This window comes from Mustela erminea, chromosome 7 (assembly GCF_009829155.1).
Source record: "Mustela erminea isolate mMusErm1 chromosome 7, mMusErm1.Pri, whole genome shotgun sequence".
Taxonomy (NCBI): domain Eukaryota; kingdom Metazoa; phylum Chordata; class Mammalia; order Carnivora; family Mustelidae; genus Mustela; species Mustela erminea.
Window position 1 is genome coordinate 140,442,062 of NC_045620.1, and position 14,428 is coordinate 140,456,489.

General features: G+C 43.0%; 1 protein-coding gene across 15 annotated transcripts in view; it reads left to right on the forward strand.

The window, feature by feature from the left end:
* The first annotated feature begins 6,726 nt into the window (after positions 1-6,726).
* MYT1L (myelin transcription factor 1 like) overlaps positions 6,727-14,428 on the forward strand; it is a 392,068-nt gene continuing 384,366 nt past the window's right edge. For 10 of the 15 annotated variants that reach the window (XM_032353448.1, XM_032353455.1, XM_032353458.1 and 7 more), the window contains exon 1: positions 13,175-13,699. The gene's annotated coding sequence lies outside the window, so the exon portion shown is untranslated. Of the gene's footprint in view, positions 6,988-7,016; positions 7,241-7,347; positions 7,415-13,174; positions 13,762-14,428 lie in introns of those variants that run through there. The other 5 variants (XM_032353449.1, XM_032353451.1, XM_032353453.1 and 2 more) reach the window with 5 other exon arrangements.

Below are 14,428 nucleotides of genomic sequence, written 5' to 3' on the forward strand. Positions count from 1 at the left end.
ATTCCCTTCTTCCTTTCACATTTCATTCTCACTTCCTTGCTGTACTCCTTAATGATCAAGATTGATCCCCACTCCCAATACCATACACCCTACTTGGTTTGTTTCTCCAGTAACAGAAGAACCAAAAAAAAAAAAAAAAAGAGAGAGAGAGAGAGAGAGAAAGCAGAGAGCACAGAGTAAAACACTGAGTCCTTCTGTTGCTGGACACAACCTAGGAAGTCCCAGATAAGTAAACCTCCCATAACTTCAGAAGGCATAGACTCCTGTATCTTTCACTGTATTTGTCTGCTGGTCTCTGGTGAGACTCCACCTTGCCAAGAAATCTAGAATGGGTACTACTCACCCCTTTAGGTCTTTCTAGCATGTTGCCATTGCTACAGTGGTTGGCCTCATGTCCTGCAGGGGTGGGAAGATGATTCTGTTTCCTGAAAAAATGAAGAATTAATTTAACCTGAGACAAAATGATGAAGATATATTATTCCCAATATAAGAAGAAAAACTGTCATGGTCTTCTCTTTTATTGGGATAAAATCCAATTCCTTGTGTTTAGAGCTGTGTTGAGTTGCTTGAGTAGAATATTATGGGCCTGGCTTGAGCTTACTGTGTCATCACCATTCTCCAAGAGCCCTGTTCGGTCTACTAGCCACACCAGTGAATCGAAGGGGACACGATGAGAATCCCATCATTGCATCCTGTAAGACTAGATTTTGTTGGTGATGATAATGTGGGATTTCTCCAGCAAAACAGCATGCTTTGGGTTTATTCTGTGGATAGTCCATTTTTCATGGATCTAAGGTACAGCTTCTGTCAATTATTGAATAGATATTTTTTACCTCTATCCTTAGGAATTTGGGGGAAACAAAGGGAGACTTCAAGGCCTCACTGACCTAATGTGTCACTGGCTCGCCTCCCCATAAGACCCCACTTTATCCAGTAGGCCAAATGATATTCTGGGTTCTTAGGAGCTAGGTGAAGCCAGTGTCCAATGATGCCTGTAATTTCTCAGACAAATGGCTGCAGCTCTGTCTGAGAAAGGATCGTTTATTTTTGAGATGTTACTGCAAGGTCTTTCTTCAAAGATACCTCCTTTCTCAGTGCCCTGGGTCTGGGAATCTACTCGTTTCCAGGATCAAGTGAAGAACGTGCAATCTTCATGATGGCGTCCGCACCAGACCCCTCTTCTCAGATACCAAGTTACTTCAGGTCTGCAAATCAGACAGGACCTTTGCCAACCTTCTGAGTCCAGCAAATCCTCCCGTATGACCAGAGCAGATAATTTAATTGTTTTGATCCTATGTATCACAAGTAGCAAGTTCCCATCTTGCTGGATGTTCTCTGCAAGTGAAATAATGAGACTTGATTACTCCCCTTTATCCTATTTTGACTTGCCTGCTACACTCTAAGTACCAATATATGTATCACTAAGATTACTTGTTACAAGAGAATATGATGCTAACTTGAGTAGAAAGGCAGAACTGCCAGGACCACTGAAACATCAGACTCAGAGGCTTGCTCCTCGGCAGCCTAAAAACATGCAGGAGGGTAGGTCCAGGCAGGATACTGACACCATCACCAGAGCACGAGACACTGACCTTCTTCTCCATAAGTCAACTGCGCTGGACTGCCGCCACTATCATGAAAGGGGTTTTGAAGGCCACACTTCATTGTGCTGCCAACTTGGAGTTCAAATTTGGGATGGGCACATCATGATGGCAAGTAGTAAGTCATGTGTCCACAGCTTAGCTGTAAGAGAAGTTGGGGAAAAAATACCTCGTAATTGTAGTATCTGTAGTAAGAGGCAGTTCTTATTTACTAAGGATACTCAAATGTTGAGGTTCTGGATATTGGGAAGAGGCTCAAATCCTGGAAACTCAAGGAGAATGAGTAAGTTTACTGCAGTGAGGATGAGGGAATATGTTCTCTCTTGTTTTTCCCTAGTATCTTCTCTGCACCTGTGGGTTTTCTAGATTCTCTTTTCCTGCAGATTTTGATACAAAACCTGTTCCAGGTATGTACAATGAAGAATAATTGCATTCCAAATAAGGCAAAAGATCTAAAACACATCTCTTGATTTCTTAATTTAGTGATGAGGTACGTGAGCTGGGGAATCTATGTCGGTGCGAGAAGCACCTGCTCGTACAGCACATGAGCGCAGAAGCACGTGTTCCTTCCTCAAGTATCTTGGGTCGTTGTAGATGCACTAAACATACGATTACAGGTGAGAACATGTGATACAAAGACTCCAGATGGTAGAGAATTCAGAGACTATGGGTCAGGAGAGTACTTGTTTTATAAAATTGTGGCTCATGTTCTTAAAATTATGAACTTGGAGAAGAAATAAGTATATTTAATAGATTATCTTAGTTTGTTGGCTGTAATCTTGTAAACCTTAAATTCCCACTGCTCTCTTAAATCTCAGAGTTATATTCGAAACACTTTATATCTATATATTTTGAAAAATGACCAGCTCTCTAAAGTCAGGCCAAGAGGTCTGAACAGGAATGCTTTGAAAACCCCAGGATCTACTAACATGCAGTAGAATAGTCAATCCAAGACAGATTCAAATGCAATACCCATGAGTCCCACCAAGCTCATGGCCTGTACTTTCTGCTCTACCCAGTGCATTGAGATTACACGAGCAACTTCTGTCTGCCTGCAACAAACTTGATGTGAAGCTCTTTGCGCTACAACCCCCAGATTTCTTTCTCACCCCTTGATTTTTCAGGTAAAGCACCCAGACCTTTGCCCTTACTGTTTGCTGTAACATTCCACAGGTGTACAGCTTGATTAAAACTAATTCCCTGCGATGAAGGTGAGTTTCCCATCTCGATCGTTGTGGTGTATTCCTGAAGTAGCTCTTATCTCATACAAGCCTAATTCAGAAAGTTCAACTGTTAATGGAATAGGGGCGTGGGGAGTCGGGGGGTTGGCTATGTCATCCCTAGTGTGGGGGACAGGACGGGGAGTGGGGGTGTCTGAGCTCCAGGTTTTAATTGCTTGCTACCCCGTTGTGATGATTTCTCCTATTTGCTACTGTCTTCAATTAGTCCAAGACTTCCTTTCCTATCACACTATTCCATCACTGATGCAGACATATTCTGAAGAAAGGTAATAAAGTTAAAAAGAAGATATTTAGGGACAGTGTCTTGAGCTTCCTGTACCCAAACTCAGAAAGGTCATCCTCACGCTTTACAGAGAGATCTGGTCCCCATCCATTGCCTTGGTGTGAAACATGGCGTCCGAAGCAACGTCAAGTCCCATGTAGATACCTATCATGTTGAGACCGACTCTGGCCACGGGTCCAGAGATCCAGTCGCTGTTGGTTGGAGAGACCAGGGCATGCGGCCAGTAGCTGCAACACACCCTTGTGTATTGCCTGTGTGTTTATAGTTCAAGACACAACAGCACCCGGAATTTATTTTCTTTTGTATTAAATTGGAGGACATGACAATTAAAAGGTGCTGCATATGTATTTCCTCTTGCAAAGAAGTTAATTGATAAACTATTGATTAATTAATAAGATAAGCTACAAGCTACATTTGCTAATACAGAAAAGCAATGAATCCAAAGGCAACATACTATACAGAAATAATTTACGGAAGACTATGATAGATGTTTGGAAGCAAAATGACGCGTTGTATGGTTTGATTGCGAACTACAGTAAGATCTTTAAATAGTCATTGGGGTACTCCCTGGTCCTGATGTAGCCTACTGCAGAGCCCTGGAATGCACTTTTAAAGAAATCTTAATGTATTAAGTGTACCTACAACGTAACTGCAGAATGCTTGTCTGCATGCTCTGTGGCTTCATGACCCCTTTACATGTCCCTCCTCTTAAGCCATGTGAGTGTCAGTCCTGCAAGGCCTGTATGGAAGGTGCACAGGGGCCGCTCTGGAGCCGGACTGGAGCCGGGCGGTTGCCACCGGTAAGAAGCAGAGGGACAGCAGACACTGACGCTGTGGTAGGGAGGGCGCTCCCCACGCCGCACACTCCAGAACACCTTTCCTTCGTGGGCAGCACGAGGACCTCGCTCACCGACGCTCATCACCCCGTCCTCTCAGTGACATAGACCTACAGCGCCCGGTAACCAAGAGCGGTTGGAACAATACGGCGCCTGTGCTTGCGTGTGTGCACACGTGTTCATGCGCACATGCTTCCATATGTACAGGCGTCCTCTACCCAATAGACTGTGTATCTTCGTAGACATGTACCTATGTCTAAGGAACATAGCCACATATGTAAGCCGGTGGTTTAAAATATCATAGTATCCTTCAGAGATTTATTTATTTCTTATTATAAGATAAACGTGGGAATAAATTTTAACTAAGAAAATTGATCTTACTGCTAACAGAGCTAAGCTAAGGCAGAGAAACAAGTGAACTGTGTGTCCGTGTGTGTGTGCACACATACATTCATTTGTACCTCATTTTTAAAAGTGCACTTGGAAGTATTATAAAATAATGTTACATTGCATACTCAAATCCTTAAAAGCAGTGCAAAGGAATTCATGATTTGACCTAAACATACAAATTTTATATACATTTTATTCTGCTTGCTTTTTTTAGAGAAATGCTTTGTCTTTTATAAAACGGAAACACTCCCATTGTGCTACAGTTCCTTCTACAACCATTTTGGAGTATTCCTTCCCTCTGTAGTGACCATATAACTTGAAGAACTGTCCCTTATCCGTGGCTGCTTGTCTGGGGAGCTCAGGATCAGTGTCTGAGACACAGGAGAATACATGCTCCCGTTTTTTTTCCACCGACTGTAAATGATTCCTATTCTTTGCTCCACAGAACATCCGATGTGCTGCCCAATCAGCTGAAAAAGCTGTACAGACGTCATTAGTTGTGTGTGTGTGTGTGTGTGTGTGTGAGAGAGAGCGAGAGAGAGAGAGAGAGAGAGAGAGACAGGGAGGCAGGGAGGGAAGGGGGCAGGGAGGGAGGCGCCCGCAGCCACTCTGCCGCGTGCCGAGTGGAGTCTCCATTAGGGCAGCTCTATTGATTTCTGATTCACACCACAGCAGCAGGGCTGGAGCGCAGGAGGAAAAAGATCACATCTCGGGGAGAAGAATTACTGAAGGCAAAAATGAGCGCGCGCGCGCACACACACTCATCACGTGTTTGTTACCAGAAGGAATCAATAAGGGAAATTAAGACAGCAAAATTGAAAGATTGTTAGTAGCTTAGAAAAAAATGTATAAGAAAAATAAAGTATAATGAATTCAGGAAAACCCTTGGTTCTAATTTCTAAGCCATTTTTATGAGAGATGATAATCTTCTAATTTCCAGAATGCCTTAAAAACCAGAAAAATTTGACAGAGGTACTGAAAAATATAGCTTATTTGAGGGTAATATTAATGTGCCTGAGAATTTTGAGAAAAAAGTCAGACGTTTATTTTTATTAAATTCGTTTGATTATTGCATCAGTCAGTCAGCTCTCATTTTCCTATTTTGGAGGCTTTGTGTTGCATAATATCTGGGGATACAGTAGCAGGTTGGTTGCAAATGTTTGAAACAGAAATAGGTTGCATTTCAGAGTCCAACTGTGAGCCTGTGAAGCAGCTCGCGTTCTCCCGAGGTCTGCTGCCTCGGATTCAGTTAGAAATTATTGTATCGAGGTGTAAAATGGTGACTCGGTCTTTCAGGCGGCTTGAGTTTATAACTGGCCCTTTTACCCTGAGACTTATCAACCGCTTCCCTCCCCAAAAGAACGACAGAGGTAAGTTCAGTTTTACAATAGTGGTGTTGTCAGGCAGGCAGTCGGCATGGGAGCAGCAGAAAATGAGCAGAATCGAACAACCCCTCCCATCCCCCCCCGCGGCCACGCGCACACACACGCACACCCACCCACCCACATGCACACACACACTCCAACACCAGTCGGTTAAGGGGAAAAAGGGCGATACCTTTTTAAAAAGCGAAAGGCAGTAAGCCATTATTAGCAAGAGCTATATTGAGCATGCTTGCCAGACAGGCAGCAAAGCCGAGCTCCAGTTCCGCCCAGACATGTGCCTTGCCATTTTCATTTTAATCAGCCTGCTCAGGATGGCTGCTGATTCATTTTGCAGGATGTCCCCCTGGGAGCCAAGGTGGAAGCCTGAGGCGAGCTGCCACTGCATCAGGGCAGCACAGAACATCAGACAGGGAGTGCGGGGGAGAGGAGGGGGCAGGAGAATCCACACTGCACATTCCAGATTTCAATATGGCTATTTAAAAATCCTTCCCGAAACCAAGTCCACTACAGAAAATATAATGAAGCAAAAATAAAGAAAAAATATGTCACATTGTCATTTCATTATCAAACCACCCGCCTCCGATGGAACACACGCGCGTGCACACACACACATACACACACATGCGCATTTCCACAGAATGCCTTGAAATTTGAAATTCTAGTTTTCTTCATTATATATATATATATATATATATATGTATATATATATATATATATACATATATATATCTATCTATCTATCTTTACCTGGTAACTAGCTGGGGTGGTGTACCTGATTTAGCTGGAGACTTTGATTTGTGGGATTGACAACCTTATTATGCAGTGAGCTTATTATTGATATTATTCTGCTCTCGGTTGCCATGGCCACCTTGTGAGAGACATTCAATTTTCTCTCTTCCATCATCATTATCTATGAGGCCATCTGTTGTGGAAAATGAATTCAGCCTCATTTGCATGACTGATAAGCAATTTTTTTTTTTATCTATTTAACAGAAGGTCATATGCCGGGGATTTGGAGCTCGTGAAAAAAAATGTGGAGGAAAAAAAGCATATCGAGAGCATGAGTGGGAGTGTGTGCATCAGGGGACGCATGTGGAAGTGAAACAGATCCCTCCGGCCCGCGAGCCGATCGCGCTGTATTTGTCAGTCCTGCCCGGGCGACATTTTTCCCCTAAGCTACCGCACACTAAGCAGAGAGAGAGCTTTCCTCGCAGCCTTCTGGAAGCCCCCTGATTTTTTTACGCGTTGTTGGTGGGTGTATTTTATTTTATGTTTTCTTCCCTGGACGATGGGTTACGGTGTCAGTAGTCACTGAAGACAAAAAGCAGCCTTTTCTGCATCTCGGTGGTAGGCGCATTCCTCATCCTCCTTGCGGACGTGCGGTGGGAAGGGTTTTCTTTTCTTCTGGTGTCTGCTGAGCCGGCACAGTTAACAGCATTGAGCTGGTTGGTCTTTAACTCGGGAGCGGTTGTGGCCATGCTGTGGGGTGTGTGGTCCTCGTTAGGTGAGTTCTGTGCGCTTGGCGGACAGGGAGCCTCTTGCCGGATGCTGAGGGCTGCGGCTGCAGTATCCATTGTTTGCTCCTTTCTAAGTTGTTTTTACAGCATGGCTCAGAGCTGAGATGCTCCTGCGCGAGAGAGTTTGCAATCCACAGAAGTCTCTCTTCACAGCAAAATGGGTACTGAGATGCATGCCTTAACTCTGATGTTGTTTATTTAAAAAACTTGCTGCATGGACAATCCTTGGATGGTTTGCTGAGACTGAAACAAAAACTTCCCAGAGACTTTCCTGGGTTCCTTTCCATTACAAACACAGCAGAGCATTGTTTCAAAGGCTGTGAAAACATGAGATATTCTTGGTGTGATGTTCCCTTTGCCTCGTGGTAAGGAAGTTGACTTACATTGTCTAAACTGAGAAACTCAAAGATTTTTAACTATAACCTAAATGTCCAAAGTTGATAGTGATGAAACATTATTTCAGTTGTAATAGAAATATGTCTTCTAAAGCAACTCAAGTATATAAACTAGAAGTTCGAACTGCAAACATTAGTTTCAAGATAGACATTAATAAGGAAATAAGTATATAGGCAAACAGTCATAGGCAAACAAACAAAATATAGAGCACTGCTTTTGAATTTAGTATTAAATTATCCATGACAATTTCTTTTGCCACTAAAACCATACTATATAATCAATAAAATTTTTAAGTTATCTGTTTACTTTGAGCAAAAATATTTTTATAAGAGCTTTTATGTTAAAGTGCATTTTACTGAACAAAATTAACTTTATAGACAAAAGCACCCTACCAACACTCTTATAGGCACAAGGGAGTCTTTCTAATTGTTCAACTTCATAAAAGTTATGCAGGTTTTAAATGATAAATAGAGCACGTCTCCCTGCAGATAAAAATGTGATTACTTTAAAAAGTGTTTCTGTACAATATTCCTTTTTGAAAGGGATAAAAAATGCAAAGTTCCATTGCATTCCTGCAAGTTTTCATCTCTTCAGAACTTTGAATACAAAGTGTTGATTGTATATTATACACACTTATAAGTGACACATTCTAGGAAAAAATAAGTTTATTTTTTCTAATTGACCTGAAGGAAAGGGTATGATTCTATGATCTCAAGCCCAATAGGTTAACTGGTTGAAATTCTCCTTCAGGTTGTGCTGTAGTTACATATTTTCTTTACTAAAGACAATAGACGATTGTTGATATGTTTGTATAATAGTTTTTTACTTGATGGCACTTTTTAAAAAACTCTTGCCACAGTATCACAGACTACTCATAAGCAAAGCAGCTGTTATGTAATCCTTTTTAATCAGCCATTTTTTATATTTTGCTTGAGTATCACAGAAATGATTGCATTTTAATTCTTAATTACATACTTAGAAAGTTCAAAATAATAAAAACTTGATCATTTGTAAAGATTATTTAAAGTGACATCACTTTTCTCAGAGGACTATGTTTGAAGCAGGGCAATGTGATACCTGGATCTCTATTATAATATGAAGGATTCTGCTTTTTTTGCCTTTTGATCAGTACATGTAGTCTTCAGATTTGTAAAGGAAAATTGTCAACTTCTGAGAAAACTAGGAGGTAGCATAGTTGATTTTCCCCTCCCCCCCCCAAAAAAAAGTTAATTACCAATCTTGGTTGGATTCTTCCTGGCCTCCCTGACATTTGACTGCTGCTAATTCACTGATTAATCTCATTAATGTGATTATAGTGGGATTTGGAGCCGGCTGCCATTGTTCTGCAGACTGTGCTCTTCAGCCCGAGCACTTGCCACCTCATTCAGTTTTGCTGTGATTTTTCAAAGGCTGGTTGAGTGAGCCATTGTGAGCGAGGCTTCTCCCCTTCCCTTTCAGCACCGGGAGCTGTCCGCGCCGATGGCCGGTCCATCCAGCGGGCCGGACTTCCCCGGAGTTCACGGCGAGGAAAAAATGGCTCAGTTGCTTCACCTTCAGGATTGTGCTGGTTGAGGCAGAAGCAAGGGCAGCCTTGATGCTCACAGCTGGGTGTTTTGGAGATGGTGGGAGAAAAGACATGCAATCTTAGTATTTATTTTGCACATAAATATTTTATCCTACTTTCCAAATTACCAAACATATGATCTCATTAAAATTACTTGCATCTGTACAAATGGTGAATCGAAAAACTGTAAACCCTAGGTAGACATGTTTTTCAAATGGAAAATCTTTTTGTAATGGCAATCTATGTAATTATTGATAAAATCTAGTTGTGAAATGATGAGTCAGGATTATCAAGATGAACCAGGAAGGCAAAAAGTATGCATGAAACACAAATTTCAACTTCTCTTGAGTTCTACTTGCATCCTATAGCAAAACTTAGGCTGATTTCATAAATCTGTGTTAGAAGCTGAGATCAAAGCTGAAGGCCCCGTAATTTGAGACCACGTATGTCTGGTGTACCAAAATTCCTAAAGGAATCTGAGCACATAATTTCCCTTTGGATTGTAAAATTTAACAAGCATGATTTTAGGAAAATGTGGGTATTTTTCAAAAAGGATCCTTTTCAGTGTGGGGCTTTCATTGTTCCTGTTGTGTTTGTCACCCACCTTGTTTATTTATTTATTCTTTTATGTCTTGAAAAATATTTATATTTCATGCTTTACCACTGAATATGTCTGATGTTTTATGTCTGTTTTTTATGCCAATTTTCAATAGATTAGGGAAAAGAAACGTTATTTTGCAACTTCAGGGCTTTTTAAAGTTTTTCTACTTGTTAAAACTATATTTAAAATTTAGAGTTAACAATCTATTTGTTGATTTCTTTTTAGAAATATTTCACATGTGTGATTTAAAAATCCAAATCAGTTTTCTATGAAAAATTTACTTTGTTGCCTAAATGATATTTTCAAAGTCACATGGGTAAACCAGATTTCCAGCTCTACCTGTAGGATAATCCGATTTGCAGGAGAGGCATTGCTTTCAGAAACATAATGCATCACCTAAAATACTTTGTTTACTTACTCTATATTTTGATGGCTACATTTTTAACTTCAAACAACTTAACATTTTAGTTACTCTTAAATATTTATGTTAAGAAACCCACTCAGTGGAATAAGAGGGACTAATGAAACACTTTTTGGTGCAGACCGCCCTGCTCTGACACTGAAGTATGGCTCATCAGGCTGTCCTCTTGAGTTCAAGGCTACAGTTCCAACCAATAACCAGGTTTTCCAGTTGCACCTACTACTTAGCCATGAAGCCTGCCTTGATACAAAGCCTCACCAGAAGTCTGTCCAGGCAGCAGATGAATAGTAGATTCAGAAAGAAAGATCTTTAGTTTTGATAAATTCTTACAATCCAATTATTTCTTATTATAATTTGATTGTAATAGTATTATGTTCTTTCTTATGTTCAGTGGTTTAAAAAGCCCTTTACACGAATGACTTCCTTTTGTTTTCTTTGAAAAATACGTGTAGCATTCCTCAGGAAGGAGTAATAGAGGCTAAACTTGAACAAAACTTGCAAATGATTAACATTGTTCAGCCGGCCGAGTTTCATCACAGTATATTCTTCAAAACACTGTACCTGGCATTGATCTATGTCAGTTCCAAACTAAAGAGAAAGGATATCACAAACTTAAAATTAGGTGTGTATAAAATTATTTTTTACATTTTACTTAGAAGTGACAGGGATAAAGCACATATAAGTACCACATGTGGCTGATATTCAAAAAAGGTATTTTAAATTGGCATACACTACATTTTAGAAATAATGTCCATGATGGCCATAACTGGTACAAGAAATAATACTAAATACCTTTGGGGTAATTTATTGTATGATTTTCCTGATATTAGATTAGTCTAAGGTAGCAGCTATACGTCTTCCATCAGTGGGCTCTATTTCAAGGCAACACGGTTTCAGTTTGGAGTATGCTTTGTGTGCTGTCTTCTCTCTCTCTCTCTTTCCCTCTCCCTCTGTCTCTCCCTCACTCTCCCCCCCTTTTCCTCCCTCTCTCTTTAACTCTGTTCCTGTTTGTCTGTTTCTGCCCCCTCTCTTCTCCTGGCTCTCTCACACCTGCATTGTTCAAGCACACACAATGATTTTTCTATGCCTGTTTTCACAATGAGACTGTTTTAAGCTTTGACATCGTAATGAGTCCTCAGGGTATCCGTGGAGGTAATCCGAGATGGCAGAGAAGATGTAAGCCAGGTGTTATAAGACTGGAAAGAACGCATAAATGCTTATTTGTTATGTGAAGCAATACTGATAAGCATTGCTGTATTGGGCTGTTCTGTTAGAAAATTTTTCCTAAAATGTATCTCTTTAAAAAAAAATCCCTACTCCCCACGTGGTGATTATTGGAAAAGTTGGGAGGGGGAGGAAACGTTTTAGTCTAAGTGTAAGGGGTGTTGTGCTGTGAGGGGGAGCAGTACAGGGTGTTCTCCTAAAGCGTTTCTCGCTCTCAGACTGCGGCGGTCTCCAGCAGGGCCGGGTGGAACGGGCACGGCGGGCTCTGTAGTAACCAGCACGTCTGCTCTCAACACGCCCGGCGACAGGCTCGGGATTGCGAGGAGTCGCCTCGGAAAGCCAGAATGGGGGGTGCTTGGTAACTTCAGACTTGAGTGCTGTCCCCGACGGAAGCCACAGTGGGCGCCCTGCGCGGTGGAAGGTCTGCAGTGCCTCATCGGTGCTGGCGACTCTGCCCTAGACCCCCTGAGCACGGCGAGCTGACAGCCCGGCGCCGGAGGGCGCGGGCCGTGGAGCAGGGATGCGTAGGGGCGAGCGACACGTGCCAGGGGCTCTCCACAGCGGAAATAGCCCTGAGTGTGTGGGGAAATAGACGCGGAGCGGGATTTCGCTTCATGGCCACCAACTCCTCTGCAAAAAGGTATCCCTTTCTTTCTATTTAAAGGTTGCCTGGGATGTATGTGGTGGTTGCAACTTCCAGCTGTTGGAAATTATTTCACCTGGTCTCTTAAGTACTTGAACAAATAGTTGTCTGCTTGCCTACCTGACGATCTGCAGCTCTTATGTGATGACAGATTCTGAAACTTCCTAAAATCGCATGGTTTGGTGTGTACAGGAGCCAACAATGGACTCTTTCTCCAACAGATCTAGTCCTGCAGGATCAGGTTTCTGTGGGCAGGCGCCCGAGGTGCCTGCGTGCCGCTGGAGTTGTCATGAAACACAAGTCTGTGTCTGCAAGGCTAGTGTCCAGGGGCAGGAGTGGGAGGTGCTAAGTAGCCTTTGTGATTTCGTGTGCACTCTCATAGTGGTGAGTGTTAGAACAGAGAGGTTTGCAGGAAGTGTGCTGGTGGAGTCGCTGCTGGACCCAAGCCTTTATTGCCTGACTCAAGAAGCCATCTCTAAAATCAGCACTTTTTCTTTAACCAGAAAAATGCTAATGAAAGTCATATATCCATGTTCCATTTTGTATTTCTGAAATCTTATTTGGTCTTGCCTTTTCAGATAGAACTTTTTGGGGTATTTTCTTTCCTTCAAACAAGACCGAGAGGCTGATGATGTGTTAACTTTCTTGGAGAAATAGTTTTATGTCTTTTGTTTTAAGAGCAAGTGATAAAAGGAGCTCCCACTGAAGCAGCGCGGAGTGTGGTTGGCAGCCCCGGAGAGGTTCAGGAGTCCGTTCCAGTTAACTCTTGAGTAACTGTTCTCCCGTCGGTAGCGCCAGGGCAGTTTGGAACCTCTTCTGGTTTTGTTTCGATGCTGAGCAGTAGTACCGTGTACAGTATTGTGGGTGCAGCTGACTTGGTGAGATTTCTTTAGCCACAGCATGAATTTGCCATAACATCCATGATGGTGGGAGGTAATTTGAGATCTACTGCCTAAGCCGGCCACGGTTCCCGGCCTGACTCTGGTATTTCCAGTTCTCATCTATTACATTGAATACGGCACTGCACATGATACACATTCAGCTCTAGAGATTTAGGGGCCTGTGGGTACAATGTAAGAAGCATACAGCGTGCATCCCCAATCTTGTCTGACTGTGTTGCAGGCTTAATAAACAGGAAGGTTAGAAATCACCGGTTTAATCCACAGCTATCACTTGAAAAATAGCTAGCTCAGCGCTGAAGTTCCCTCCCGTGCTAGGACTGGGGGAAATGGATATGTTTTGTAGTGCTTAGAGGATGCAGCCTGCCACAGGGTAAGTCGGAGGCGGCTGGTGCTGCTCCGCGGCCACGGCCTCCCTGGGAGCCGCTGCCTGACGCCCAGCCCCAGCCCGGCCGCCGAGGCTCGGCTCCCTCCACCAGGCAGCGCGGCACGCGTGACAGCCTGGCCGGCGTTTAGTGGTGTCAACTTATTAATTTCCATCTTCGACTTCAGGCCTGTTAGTTTCCTGTCTGAAAGCATTATTACTTTTGTCCATGTGGCAAAATAATTAGCATACAGATGAGCAGCGGCCGGGCGTCTGAGCGCCGGTGGAGGAAGATGTGCAGTGCAGAGTTGATTGGATGAATGCGGAACAAACGGTGGGCGTTCGGGAGCATTGCAAGAGTTCTGGAGTCCTGGAGCAGGGTGCGGGATTTTCTGGGTGAGTCCCCAAGATGGAAGGCAGGGTGGCCGCCGTGGGGACGGCTGCTTGGCAGGAGCCGGCCTAGGCAAAGCAGCCGGGGGCCTGCAGTCCTGCAGCCCCGCAGAGGCAGACCATGCATCTGGACCACTTTGTTTTGCGGTGGCTCAGGTTTCTCTCTGATGCTCCCTGCAGGTAAATATGTCCTGTCGTCCTTGTTGTTGCCAAGCGGTGGCTGCGCTCCCCAAAGTGGAGCAAAGTTCAACTCCTCCTGGTCAGCAACAAAAGAACCGTCCTCTGCGGCTGGCTTTGGGGTACTTGCTTGATGCGTCTTCCCATGCCTGTGTCTGCAAGTGAGAATTCCCCGGAAGGAGATGACTGCTTTCAGATCTTTACAGCAGCCATGATTCAAGGTGTTTAATTAATGTTTTCTGGAACAGTGTATCCAGACCAAGGAGGATGAGCTAACGCGGTTTCAGTTCAAGCTCAGGCATAATTGGTTTTGCCTGGTATATATTTTTCCTAGCTGGAAGAGGATTTTTGGCTAATTTAACCAGCAACTTACGAGAGATTGTGAAAATCGATCTCAAGTTTGTATTGATTCTGTAGAATCCACAGATAGGAAATAGAAAAATTAGCCCTGCCTCTGATACTTTCGGTTCTTTTCGGGGAAAGAAATAATAATAAT